Genomic DNA, 13969 nt, shown 5'->3' with positions numbered 1-13969 from the left:
CTTCTTCCACTTAAGTGGAAGGGTCTATGCATCATCAAGAGGGGCCCCCTTTAAAGTCTAGGCCTGGGCAGATTTTGATAAGTTTTAATTTTTCCTAAGTCCTGTGTCTTTTCCTATGTCTCTATTGGGTTTTCCTAAAGATTGAGCAAGTTTCTTTAGATCTTGCGGCTATCGCTATACCACAACATAAAAGTGCTCGATGGTTATCGCATATGACCTGGTGACAAACCACTATTGATGAACCATGGTGAACTGTTAATGCAAGCAGTTTAGGCAAATAAAGATCTAGAGGCATTTGGGGAGGCATGAAAGTTTTATAAACAATGCAATGGCAGGTGCATAGTCCGGGCCCAGACTAGAACCATCCTCTTTGCATAGTCCAAGGAATAAATTTCAGTTGCTAGTGCCATTGGGTATCGACAGAGGATTTTTCATGCTACACCAATGACCCGATAAGAGGTGCAAAGCACAAAAAGATGCCATCGGCCATCAAGTTAGCATGTTTGGAGAGGTCTCAATGAGCCGATGAAAAGGCCCAGGCATGGTCCATTTATCCCACATTGGCCACGGGGAGGAGCATTTTAGTATTTAAAGGCAAAACCCCATACATATTAAGTGTCAAAGCTTACAGGATTTTGGAAAGTAGAAGCTCAGAAGTGGTGGGCCCCCGTGCACATCTCAAAGTGCCCAAATTTTGCAGCAGAAAGGCAAAATAACCAGCAAGTCAGGCAGATCAACGATGATTGCAAAAGATCCAACAGTTGTCGCTATGTCGTGACATAAAGATGGTCACTAGATACCAGTGCAACTTGGCAACAAAGCATGTGTCCAAAAGGGCTGAGCGGTTCAAGATAAGGATCGAGCAGGTTTTAGCCGATTGAATGGCCATCGCTATACCGCCATGTGAAAGTGCTTGACTATTCATAGTCGTGACTTGGTGACTGATGAGGTGGTAGAAAAGTGGCGGACACATGGTGACATTGTGGCACAAGAGAGAGCCGCTCAGAAGAGGCTAATGATCGAGTAGATTACTGAAATCCAACAGTGGATCAGAGGCAGATCAATGGTGGGGTGAAATTTCAGGGCTAACCATGACTGTCCATGTATCGTAGTTGTTTAGTGCCCAAAATGAATACCTTCGTCATAGGTGGCGATGAGGTGGAATCTGAGAAAATCATGAGGTACCACATGGTGACATGCAACTGATGAGGTGGAAGGTCCAGTGGTAACATGAGGAAGATAGGTGGTGTGTCATCAAAATGAACATCGAACAGACCTTGGCTTCGATGGACCTCTAAACGGACTCACTGAAAGCATCAGTTTCATCGACATGAAAGGTGTCGATGAAACTAGGGTTTCTTCATCGACATGAAAGGTGTCGATAAAACTAGGGTTTTGATAAGACATGAAAATGGTTGGCCAAAGAAGAAGTTTGGCTGAAAGAATGATGTCGAACAAACCAAACCAAGTGATGTCAAACAAGCCATACCAAGTGGTGGGTTTGGTGGCACTGGCATGGTAGATGAGGCCGTGCTCAAATGGATCAGGTGGTGAACCAAAGGTTGATGCGTGGCAGACCTGATAGATAGGTGGTGCCCAGGTAGATCTTAGAACGAATCAGGGGGTGCCAAGTGGTGACACTCAACAAAGAGGGGAGTAGATTAGCTAAGGAAAAGTCCTAGCAAGTTAAGAAGATCTGACGACTAGGCAAGATGATCCAACAGTTGTCGCCATGTCACGATGGGAAGATGATTGCCAAATATCCCTTGCGACTTGGTGACAAAGCATGTGCAGAAAAGGAAAGCAGCCAAGCGTTATGGATTGAGCAGTTTTAGGGAAGATTTATGGCCGTTGCTATACCGCCATGTGAAATCTCCTATTGGTTATCACCTGTGACATAGTGACTGGCAAGGTTGCAGTTGAGGTGGGCATCTAGATGGATCAAAAGGCAAATCAGGATGTGCCATGTGTCAGGCCTGTCAAAAGAGAAAGTGATAGAGGGAGTCGCTCAAGTGAGGTAAAGGTTGGGCAAGTCGAGGAAGATCAACAGTAATCCTAGGGAGATCAATGGCTATCGCCAAGTCGCAACAAAAAGTTGCTCGATGGCTAATAGTCATGATTTGGTGACCAATAAATGGAGCTCGATGGAAAAGAAGAGCAGTTCGGAAGAAACAAAAAGCTTCATTCTGGCGGTGAGTCCAGGTGGTGCTGAGGTGGTAGTATAAGGACCATAGAGCCAATTAGGGGGTGCCATGTGAAGGTTATGCATGGTAGAGATCTGCGCAGCAAGATTCAGAGATTTAAAATATAATTTTAGATTGTGGTGAAAAGGCAGAAAATTAAATGACTGACCAGTAGAGGGATTGATGGCTGAAGCATTGTTTTTTTGCCCAAATATGGATTTGTCATATATCATTGGAAAGCTCTCGATTTGAGGAATCTGATTCTGCAGTCAAGTGTAGCCCACAACAAGTATTTTTGGGGCAATTTCCTCATGATCTCAGTAGTTATTTCTTAGTCAGGAAGATTAGATTTTTTGCAGGCCAAGTTGTGTGAAATTGTTAATGTTGAAAGATAGGGTAGTTGTCATTGTCAGAGAATGAAATTTGATTTTGTCCTCCCTTCCTTCTTATTCAAGAGTCTTCTCATTTTGTAGGCGTTCCAAATTTTTTTTGTGAGCAAAGGCTCCATAATCTTGCTTTCTATTCTTCTGAGTTTTTCCAAGTTTGTACAGTGTAATGTCTTCTTTCAAGTAATAGATTATCTTCTTGTTGTAGATGTTTTCTATTGCAGGTCACATATATGTAAGGCATATATACAGTTTATTGGATTGTCTGTAGGCCTTCTCTTATTTTCAATAAATCCTGTCTTCAAGGGAGTTTGAGTTTGTCCTCTCAAAGTGAGAGTGTAATGGTTGTTGTTAGGTACTCTTCAAGGAAGAGTTTAAATTATATGAATAATCATTTTGGATTCAAGATAATGTCTGGATATGTATGATCCTCTGTTTGAGTTTAGAATGTATTAATGACAAGTATTAATACAAGGATATCTTTCTCAATAAATTGGATTTGTAATAGAGGTTTTCATTTGCAGATTGATGTATGACTCCATGCCCTTGGATAAGGCACTGATCTTGCAGATTCTAGTTATTCTCAGAGAGTTTTAATAATCCAATCTACTTTTACTTTTATGTTTTTAATTTTGGTTGTTCCACCTATCTCATGCCCCAATCTAGTTGAGATGTCAATGTCGATCTAGCCCATTTGCAGTAACCTCCTTGTTGTTGAGCCTTTTTGAGATTCATCTACTTTTACTGATGCCATATGTCTATAATCAGTTCTATTTTATGCATCAAAAGGGTGTACCCCATAGGTCTAGCACAACTTGAAGTGTAGGAGGATCATTAGGATCCTATGCTATGTTGTCCAAGCCCTAAAACTTTTCATTGGTTGAGATTGGCTATTTTATAGATAGTTTGTAGGTGAACTTGGGTTTCTCTTTTTTGAGAACAACAAAAATGGTGACTCTGTTGGGGATAATGATATAAAAAAAAATTTGTCAATTCAAACCCATGAGTCTAGCCAAAATTCATTTGGGGAAGAGTCTCAGAAGTAGAAATCTGACAGTTGTTTTCAGATTTGAAAGTGTGTGTCCTGGAGATTTTGTTGCTGAGAAATTAAAAAAATAATATTATGTGACTCTGCTGTGTGAGACCCAAAAATCTGAAAGTGTTTCAAAGTAAAGATCAGTGGTAAAATTTTATTCCTCTTCAGGGAGGTGGTGACTCTGTAAGAATGAACCTGAGATTTGCAGATGCTCTTCAAATTTTCAGTCAGAGGTAAAGTGGATAGTGTTGGGAAATGCACACTCCAATGAGAAATTGTAGGTGATTGAAGGTTTTGTCATTGATGGCAACCTTGCAATCAAATGATACTGGCAAGACAAATATACCGGCACTGGCAACGACAAACTCTACATCAGCACACAGAACACTGGTAGTGAAAGGATGGATACCGACACTCTGGCTGATAGGAATTTTGTTGATAATATATTTTGTAATTAATTGCAAAATCATTGTAAGCTGACATGGCAAGTTGTAATATGACTCATATATGTATGAGATCATTGTAGAACATTTAGTGATAATGTGATAGGCGAAATTATGCAGACCTAATATACAAAATATAGGTTAAGGGTTTATGTATGAAGCAAAGCTAAAACCGGTACTAGATTTGGCGTAGCAGATGCTAATTTGAAGCTGTACAAGACATTAGATTTGTATAATCCATTTTTGTAAGTCAGTGTGACTTCCTTTGTAATTGAGCAGTGAGCTCTAAGCACTTGGCCTTCCTACATGTGCAGGCCCCTCTTGTAAAACAGTAATATTCCCTTATTGGCCAGTAAGTGAATATTATGGGTCACAAATCCCACTGAGGTTTTTCCCACACTGAGTTTCCTCGTTAAACTACTGTGTTATGGTGTGCTTTTCATATGGTTGTTGTTATTCTTGTTTATTGCATTATTTTTGGTTTATCGGTACACAGTATTGATATGATTTACATGTTTTAATTCAAGTAAATTCAAAAACTGGTTAGATACTGATTTACCCCCCCTCTTAGTATCTTTGTGAATCCTAATAGACAGTAGCAGCAAATTTACTCTAGGTATTTCCCATTCATGAGATAATTATTTGTTCATTATAAGGTGAAGCAAGTCACCAGGAAAAGGAGTATTGGTTCTAAAGTTACATCTTGTTTTGTATAATTTTCAGTCAGAAATATGGTGAGAAGTATGTCTGGTTATGAAGTTAATGACTACATATGTTTTGAAAAGAGAGTAAAATAGTAAGATGCATTGTCATGGTAATGGTTCAATCATTTTCTCAAATTTGATGGATCTAGATGTGGTTCCTAGATCTGAAATTTCTTTGTCAAATTTGAATGACATTGATAGGGAGATTGAAATACATCTTCAAAAGATCCAAGATAGGTGCATCTTGTTTTTAAGAAGGAAGGTAGGGAAGATAAAGGTTGAATCATTGTATGTTTTTTATGAAAGATTTATAGCTACATTAAATGAGCTTTCAGCTAATGCTAGACCCCATGAGTGTTTGGATTGAGTTATTCTTAGAGCTTGATGAGCCTGACTCAATTAATTGGTCTACAACCTTGAGAGAAGAAAGTGTTGCATGTATTAAAGAATGGATAGATGAGATTGAAATGATTAAATCTGAAAATGTACACAAGATTGAGTACAGTGATGGAGATGAATCCGTGAGTAGAGATATCTCTTATGATGTTGAAGGTGATTCTTATTCTCAACATGACAGTGTAGATGTGTATTTAGAGAAAGAAGAAAATTGTGAGAACATAAGTTGTTCAAATAATCATGAGCCTCTTGAGGTTTCAGATCTGAATGATATAGATCATCTTGTTGTTAAGCTCAATCCACAAAGTGTTTTCAACCAAGGTTATGAAACTATGTTGCAACATATAGAAACACTTTATGATCAACATGATAAATGTCATGATGTAGATCCAAGTTGTTGTAATGACAAAATAAATGTGCACAAAGACATGAGTACTGCAGATTTAATGCATGCATCACATTGGGACAAGGTTTACAGCACAAAAGATGAAGCCAAGGAAAATGAAAATGAAGGAGAAGGTTCACTAAGTAGTGAACAAATCTCAGAACTCTTAGTTGCTGATCTTAAGAGATATGCATCCATAAATGTGCCTAGTCTCTCATACCCAATCAGTATATGTTTTGATACTGATGAAGTTCTTGAGGGTGTGAAGTATGATACATATGATAATTCTTTCCCTACATTTGATTTGAATAATGGACAAGATGAAAATGCATACACGATTGATAGGTGTGATGATGTAGATTCATATGTTGATATGAACTCAGAATTTAACATGCATTGTGTGGATTTTTCTCTTAAAAGGAATGACAAATCTAAAGTAACTTTCCTAGATTTGCAATTGGTAAATGAACCATTGACAGATGATCATGCATTTTCATGTTTGCAAAAGTCTTATATTAGGTGTAATCAACATGCTAAATTATAGTCATTTTATGAGGAAATGTTCCTCTCTAGTTTGCAAGCCTGTATTATGGATGAGTGCTTTCCATTTGTGCAAACTAGCAATCAGCATGTGCCTGATGTTCCCAGTGATCAGATGGAGTAGGGTTACTTCTCTTTTCAGCTGGGAAATAATTGTAAACAATATGACAGTTATATGTCATTTGATAATTAGTATTTAGAGGCAGGTTTTGTTTTTTCAAAGATTGAATGATTACCAGCATGTTGATTATCTTTTATGTGATGAGCTGGTGAGAAGTTGAAGAGTTTGTGATCAGGAAAATGTAAATGAAACTTCCAGCTTACCCTTGATTCATGGAAATGAGAATCATGTGTTTGACAGAGGTAAGCATTGATTCCAATTTTGATGGCCCGGGGCCATATGTAAATAAATTCTATTGTACAATCTCTTTGTTTTCAGTTGTGCGATTTTCAATAAGGAACCCATGTTTTGGAGAGTGAATCTCATTGAAGAATTAAAAAGAAGAGATGTGATCCTTGTCAAAGGGTTTCTTCTAAACTAAGGTATGTTGGTGCTTTGCCTTTGAATTTTGTTACAGTTGAAGCCCCTTTTGTTCAATGGGGCATTGATTTTATTGGAGAGATAATAGAAAAATCAAGTAGAGGTCACAGATAGATTATGGTGGCTACAGACTATTTCACCAAGTGGATTAAAGCCATACTTACCAAATAGGCCACTAGTAAGGTAGTCATTAATTTTTTGATGGATAATATAGTGACAAAGTTTGGTGTGCCAGCTAAAATAGTCATGGACAACGCTATGTGCTTCAGGTCTGAGGAGTTTACAGAGTTCTACTCTAATTATGGGATTATTATGTCATACTCTTCACCTTACCACCCATAGGGAAACGGACAAGCAGAATTGAGTAATAAAAGTCTCCTCAACATCATCAAGAAGATCCTAGAGGAAAATAAAAGGTCTTGGGATCAAAAGCTCATATTGGCTTTATGGGCTGACAGGTGACTGTAAAAAAGGTCATTGGTATATCCCCTTTTGAGATAGTTTATGGAGTGAAAGCTAGGTTACCTGTGAATAATTTTCTTCTAGTTTACCAATTTTTGTAGATTGAAGAACTAGAAATGTCAGAACCCATGGAAGAAAGAATGATTTAGTTGGTAGAGTTGGAGGAAATGAGGACTGCAACCCATAAAAGGAATATGAAACTTCAATTACAATCGAAGTACCTTTTTGATAAAAGGACTAGTGCAAGAAAGTTCCAGATTGATGACATGGTGTTGTAGTGGAATGAAAAACACCAAGACAAAGGCAAGCATAAGAAATTTGAATCACTGTGGATAGGCCCTTTAATTGTTTGTGATATCAATGGAAAGGATTCATACTTCTTGCAAAGAATGAATGGCAAAGTATAGGAATTTCCAATTTATGGACAATTCCTGAAATATTACTTCTCTTGATCTATTTCAGTCCATGCATAGTAGAGGTAGGTTGTATATATTTTAGGTTTTCTTCTATTAGGGTTTTGTTGGTTTGGGTTCCAGAGTTTTTTCCAGATTCTTGTGTTGGTCTTGCATCCAACCATCCCCAGTCAGAGCCACTATTGGAACCTATAAAATCTTGAGGGTTTAGGGCTTTGGCTTTTTCATGAAAACATTTAGAAAAATTAAACCTTTGTAGCGCATTATTGTAATTCATATTGAACTTGAACCCTTGAACCTTTTTGGTCCAAGGTTCAAGGTTCAACCTTTTCTCTTGTGTGAGTTGTGGCTTTGTAATGTTTCTTAATAAGCAAGTGAGAATGTGTTATGCTAGTTTTGAACCATTTGTAAATCGGTCCAAGGTTCAAGGTTTAAAATGTCACATTCTTTTGATTAAAGGTCTTTTCTCATTACTTTTTCCACTTAAGTGGAAGGGTTTGTGCGTCGCTAAGAGGGGCCCCCTTTTAAAGTCTAGGCCTAGGTGGATTCTGATAAGTTTTTAATTTTTTCTAAGTCTTGTGTCTTTTCCTATGTCTTTGTTGGGTTTTCCTAAAGATCAAGCAAGTTTCTTTAGATCTCATGACTGTCGCTATACCGCAACATAAGAGTGCTCAATGGTTATCACCTATGACCTGGTGACAAACCACTAGCGGTGAACCATGGCTGACAGTTAATGCAAGCAATTGAGGCAAATAAAGATCCGAGGTGTTTGGGGAGGCATCAAATTTTTATAAACAATGCAATGGCAGGTGTATAGTCTGGGCCTAGACCAGAACCATGTTCTCTGCATAGTCCAAGGAAGAAGTTTCAGTTGCCAGTGCCATCGGGTATCGGCAAAGGATTTTTCATGGAAAGATGCCATCGGCCATCAGGTTAGCATGTTTGGATAGATCCCGATGACCCAATGGAAAGGCCCAGGTATGGTCCATTTATCCCACATTGGCCGCAGGGAGGAGAATTTTAGTATTTAAAGACAAAGACCCATACATATTAAGTGTCAAATCTTATAGGCTTTTGGCAAGTAGCAGCTCAGAAGTGGTGGGCCCCCCGTGCACATCACAAAGTGCCCAAATTTTGCAGTAGAAAGCAAAAATAACCAGAGAGAAAGTTAGGCAAATCAACAATGATCGTAAAAGATCCAATGGCTTTCTCTATGTCATGACATAAAGATTCTCACTAGATATCACCGTGACTTGTCGACAAAGCACATGCCAAAAAGGGGTGAGCAGTTCAGGATAAGTATCGAGCAGGTTTGAGCCAATCGAAAGGCCATCGCTATACCACCATAATGAAAGTTCTCGACTATTAATAGTCATGACTTGGTGACTAATGAGGTGGTAGACAAGTGGTGGACATGTGGTGATGTCTTGGCACAAGAGAGAGCTGCTCAGGAGAGGCTAATGATCGAGCAGATCACTAAAATCCAATGGCAGATCCTAGGCACATCAACGGTGGGCTAAAATTTTGGGGCTAACCATGACTGTCATTGTACCACGGTTGTGAAGTTCCCTAAATGAATACCTTTGCGATAGGTGGCACCGAGGTGGACTATGAGAAAATCATGAGGTGCCACGTGGTGACACACTATTTATAAGGTGGAAGGTCCAGTGGTAACACGAGGAAGACAGGTGGCATGTCGTCAAAATGAACATCGAGCAGACCTTGGCTTCGATGGACCTCTAAATGGACTCATCAAAGGCATCAGTTTCATCGACATGAAAGGTGTCGATGAAACTAGGGTTTTGATAAGACATGAAAATAGCTGGCCAAAGAGTAAGTTTGGCCAAAAGAATGATGCTAAACAAACCAAACCAAGTGGTAAGTCTGGTGGCATTGACATGGTGGATGAGGCCGTGCTCAAATGGATCAGGTGGTGAACTAGAGGTTGACATGTGGAAGACCCGGTAGATAGGTGGTGCCTAGGTAGATCTTAGAATGAATCAGGGGGTGCCAAGTGGTGACACATGGCAAAGAGGGGAGCAAATTAGCTAAGGTAAAGTCCTAGTAGGTTAAGAAGATCTGACGGCTAGGCGAGATGATCCAACAGTTGTCACGATGGAAAGATGATCACCAAATATCCCCTGTGACTTGGTGACAAAGCATGTGTAGAAAAGGAAAGCAACCAAGCATTAAGGATCAAGTAGATTGAGGGAAGATCTACAGTCATCGCTATACTGCCATGTGAAAGTGCCCATTGGTTATCACCTGCGACATAGTGACTAGCGAGGTGGCAGTTGAGGTGGGCATCTAGATGGATCGAAAGGCAAATTGGGATGTTCCACGTGTCAGGCCTGTCAGAAGAGAAAGTGATAGAGGGATCCACTCAGATGAGGTAAAGGTCAAGCAAGTCAAGGCAGATCAACAATGATCCAAGGGAGATCAATGATTGTCGCCAAGTCGCAACAAAAATTTTCACTATGGCTAATAGCTACGACTTGGCGACCAAGCGATAGGGCCCGATGGAAAAGAAGAGTAGTTCAAAAGAAACAAAGAGCTTCATTCTGGTATTGAGTCTATGCAGTGCTAAGGTGGCAGGATAAGGACCCTGGAGCCAATTAGGGGATGCCATGTGAAGGTGATGCATGGAAGAGATCTATGCGGCAAGATTCAAAGGTTTAAAATATAATTCCAGACTGTGGTGAAAAGGTAGAAAATTAAATGACCGACCAGTAGAGGGATTGATGGTTGAAGGATTATTTTTTTTCCCAAATATGGATTTGTCATATATCATTGGAAAAGCTCTCAATCTGAGGAATCTAATTTTGCAGTCAAGTGTAGCCCACGACAAGTATTTTTGGGGCAGTGACCTCGAGATCTTAGAAGTTATTTCTCAATCAGGAAGATTAGATTTTCTGCAGGCCAAGTTGTGTGAAACAGATAATGTTGAAAGATAGGGTAGTTGCCATTGTCAGAGAATGAAATCTACTTTTATCCTCCCTTCCTTCTTATTCGAGAGTCTTCTCATTTTGTAGGGGTTCCAGATTTTTTTTGTGAGTAGAGACTCCATAATCTTGGTTTTCATTCTTCTGAGTTTTTCCAAGTGTTTAAAGTGTAATTTCTTCTTTCAAGTAATAGAGTATCTTCTTGTGGTAGATGTTTTCTGTTGCAGGTCACATATATGTAAGGCATATATACAGTTTATTGGATTATCTTTGGGCCTTCTCTTATTTTCAATAAATCTAGTCTTCAAGGGAGTTTGGGTTTGTCCTCTCAAAGTGAGAGTGTAATGGTTGTTCTTAGGTACTCTTCAAGGATGAGTCTGAATTCTATTAATAATCATTTTGGATTTAGGATAATGTCTGGATATGTATGATCCTCTATTTGAGTTTAGAATGTATTAATGATAGGTATTAATACAGGGATATCTTTCTCAATAAATTGGATTTGGAGTAGAGGTTTTCATTTGCAGATTGATGTATGACTCCATGCCCTTGGATAAGGCACTGATCTTGCAGAATCTAGTGATTCTCAGAGAGTTTTAATAATCAAATATCCTTTTACTTTTATGTTTGTAGTTTTGATGGTTCTACTTATCTCATGCTCCAATCTAGTTGAGATGTCAATGTATATCTAGCCCATCTACAATAACCTCCTTGTTGTTGAGGCTTTTTTAGATTCATCTACTTTTATTGATGCCATATATTTGTACTTGGTTCTATTTTATGCATCAAAAGGGTGTCCCCCCCCTAGGTCTAGCAGAACCTAAAGTGTAGGAGGATCATTAGCATCCTATGTTATGTTGTCCAAGCCCTAAAGATTTTCATTGATTAAGATTGGCTATTTCATAGATATTTTGCAGGTGAACTTGGGTTTGTCTTTTTTGAAAACAACACTAGGAAAGGTGGAGCATGTGGGAATGCAGACCCTACTATAATGGAGATGTTATGAGGAATAGAATCCTAGTTAGAAGCTGTGGAGACAACCTAGAGAAGAGATCGACATGTTGAGGATGTGAGTGAAGATGAAGGAGAAGAAGCCTTGAAAGAACAAGTGAACCTAAACGTAGTTGATCCAGAGGAGGAAAGGTTTTTAAGGGTTTTGAGTAGGGCGAACACTAAACCTCATTTTACCCCACCGGAATATGATGGGAAGTTAGATTCAGATGAATTGCTAGATTGGATCTAAGAGATGGAGAAGTATTTTGATTTTGAAAACACTGCAGAAGAGAGGAAGGTGAAGTATGCCTGTACCTGGTTGAAGGGTCATGCATCTCTTTGGTGGGAGCGCTTGCAAGTTGATATGAAATGAAGGGGTAAAAAAAAGATTAAGATGTGGGATAGGATAATTGCTAAGTTAAAATCAAAGTTTGTCCTGAAAAATTATCAAGTAGATTTGTTCTGAAAGTTGTAGAATCTGAGATAGAAGGAATCTAGTGTTAAGGAGTACACCAAATCATTTTAAAGTTTAACATTAGATCTGGATATGTTGATGATGAAATTGAACAAATTGTAAGATATTTGAATGGATTGCAGATGTCTATACAATATGAACTCGGTATGATCAAATTAGAGAGTGTTGAAGAGGCTTACTATTATGCAATAAAGGCTACAGAGAAACTGAATAAAAGGCATGAGCAAAGATAGAGAGGTACAGGTGGAAGGTTTAGCAGAGGAAGATTTCAAGGAGGAAGAGGAACCAACACAGATTAGAATAAGGACAAGGAAGTGAGAAAGGAAGGTAATTCATACAGGAAGGATGATAGAAATTTCTACCTGAGGAGAGAACCAGATGGTTACGGAAATGAGAACTTTGAAAGACAAGACAAAAGGACATTCACTAGAGGAACTTGTATTAAATATGGAAGAGAAGGAAATTGTGCATTTGAATGTAAGAAGTAAGAGACTACTGGAAGAGCAACAGTGGTGGAGGAGAACCCCAATAGATCAAATAGTAAACTAGAAGATGGAGAAATTTTTATGGTGAGGATAGCTTTGTGTCATACCGGAGGAGATAAAGAACCGTTGTAGAGGTAGAACATGTTCAAGACCAGATGTAAGGTATCCAGTAAATGTTGTAAAGTTGTTATTGATAGTATTAGTTTAGATAATCTTGTTTTAGAAGAGATGGTGAATAAGTTGAAATTAGAGAGATTGAAACACCCTAAGCCTTACCAGATAGCATGGATTCAGGATGAACATAAGTTTTTAGTGAGTAAACAGGTTTTAGTAAAATTGAAAATTGGGAATTATCATGATGAAATTGTGTCATATTATGCCTATGGACATTTGTCATCTTTTGTTGGGAAGAACCTAGTAGTTTGATAGACAAGCAATACATAATGGGAGGAAGAATACATACACTATTGTGGCCAATGGGATGAAGAAAACCTTGTTTCCTTTGGAGGAAAATTTGAAGAATAAAAGTCTGTACAAATACCAGAATCTGTCTAGTAGATGGTGTTGGTATTTTGGTATGGTTTTGTCATTGATGTCAACACCTACTTAAACACTAGCACTTTGGAGATCCAGCAGCATTCATCGGCAAGCAAGTAACTATTGTACAGTTACTGGTATATGGTTCACCGGCAGGATATAATGATCATCGGTACTTAGAATTATATGGAAGACACTTGGTAATGTCGAAGACATCATTTGGACATCTTGTCCTAGAGTTTTGTTCATTGGTATATTCATATTTGCATATTTTCTTTTACCGACAAATAGGTCCAGGGTTATCTAGGGTTACACCGACAGGTTTATCTTTTTCAGATCAACATGGCACGCAATGGAGATGATTAATTATTGTTGTAAATGCATTAAGCCGACATGTTCAATCAGTTATTGCATTGGATATTATATTGTTTGTAAAATGTTTTTATTGTAATATCTTGTAGAGTCGACCTACTAAAATTGGTCTTAGGTTATGCTATAAATGTAAGGTCTTATTTGTAAGATCAAATGTGGAATGCGAAAAAGAATTGTGTGAAGGTATATGCGAGATTAAGCAGAGCTATACACATAGACATCATTTGAAGGTGAAGCTAGGTTTTTCTGGAAGCATATCAGCATTACATCGGTACTGAATCCAACATATGAAGATGCTATTTTGTGCAGTACATTCTTATTGGATTTAACCATCCAACTGTAGTTAGTGTGACTCCCATTTTTTGATTGAGCAGTGAGCTCTAGGTTGTTGGCCTTTTTGCATGTGTAGACCCCATTTATGTACACTTACTACCTGCAGTAGTATCATCTGATTGTGGGTAAGGTTTCCCATCATGGTTTTTCCCCTTACAGAGTTTCCACATACAAATATTGGTGTTATATGTTGTGGATGACTTTGTGTTTATGTTTCATGATTAATCTTTACCAGTATGGCAATTAACTGTTAAAACTATCTACCGACATACTTAACTGGTTTATCGGTATTAAGCATTAAGTTGGTTAAGTTTTTTTTGGTTTGAATTTAGTAGACAACTGA

The sequence above is a fragment of the Cryptomeria japonica genome, chromosome 11 (assembly GCF_030272615.1).
Source record: "Cryptomeria japonica chromosome 11, Sugi_1.0, whole genome shotgun sequence".
NCBI classification, from domain to species: domain Eukaryota; kingdom Viridiplantae; phylum Streptophyta; class Pinopsida; order Cupressales; family Cupressaceae; genus Cryptomeria; species Cryptomeria japonica.
Note: the sequence above shows the minus strand (reverse complement) of the source record.